Here is an 821-nt window from a genome sequence, read left to right on the forward strand (position 1 = left end):
TGGGGGAGGGGGAATTTGGGTTAGTGTTTAATGGGTGCAATTTCCGTTTGGGGTGATGAAAATGTTCTGGAGATGGTGGTGATGATTGCACAACAATGTGAATGTATTTAATGCCAACAACCTGTATACTTAAAAAAAAAAAAAATGCCCTAGCTGGTTTGTCTCAGTGGATAGAGCGTTGGCCTGTGGACTGCAGGGTCCTGGGTGCGATTCCAGTCAAGGGCACATATCTTGGTTGCAGGCTCAGTCCCCAGTAGGGGGCATGCAGAAGGCAGCCGATCAATGATTCTCTCTCATCATTGATGTTTCTCTCTTTCTCTCTCTCCCCCCACCTCCCTTCCTCTCTGAAATCAATTAAAAAAAATATATTTTTTAAAATGGTGATTGTTACATGTATTTTACCACAATTAAAAAAAAAAAAAAAAGATACTCCAGCCACTGCCTCTACACTTCAAACAACATCAGAACTCTCCCTGCAGCTGCGGGGCCCAGCTCCAGCCCCAGCGGCCATTAGTTCTGTTCCTCCAACACACTAGGCCAGGGGTGGGCAAACTTTTTGACTCGAGGGCCACAATGGCTTCTTAAACTGGACTATTTAATGCCAACAACCTGTATACTTAAAAAAAAAAAAAATGCCCTAGCTGGTTTGTCTCAGTGGATAGAGCGTTGGCCTGTGGACTGAAGGGTCCTGGGTGCGATTCCAGTCAAGGGCACATATCTTGGTTGTAGGCCCTAGTCTGGGTGCATGCAGGAGGCAACCAATCAATGTGCCTCTCTAACATTGATGTTTCTCTCTCTCTCTTCTCCTGCCCCTCTCTCTA

The sequence above is a fragment of the Myotis davidii genome, unplaced genomic scaffold (genome assembly GCF_000327345.1).
Source record: "Myotis davidii unplaced genomic scaffold, ASM32734v1 scaffold599, whole genome shotgun sequence".
NCBI lineage: Eukaryota > Metazoa > Chordata > Mammalia > Chiroptera > Vespertilionidae > Myotis > Myotis davidii.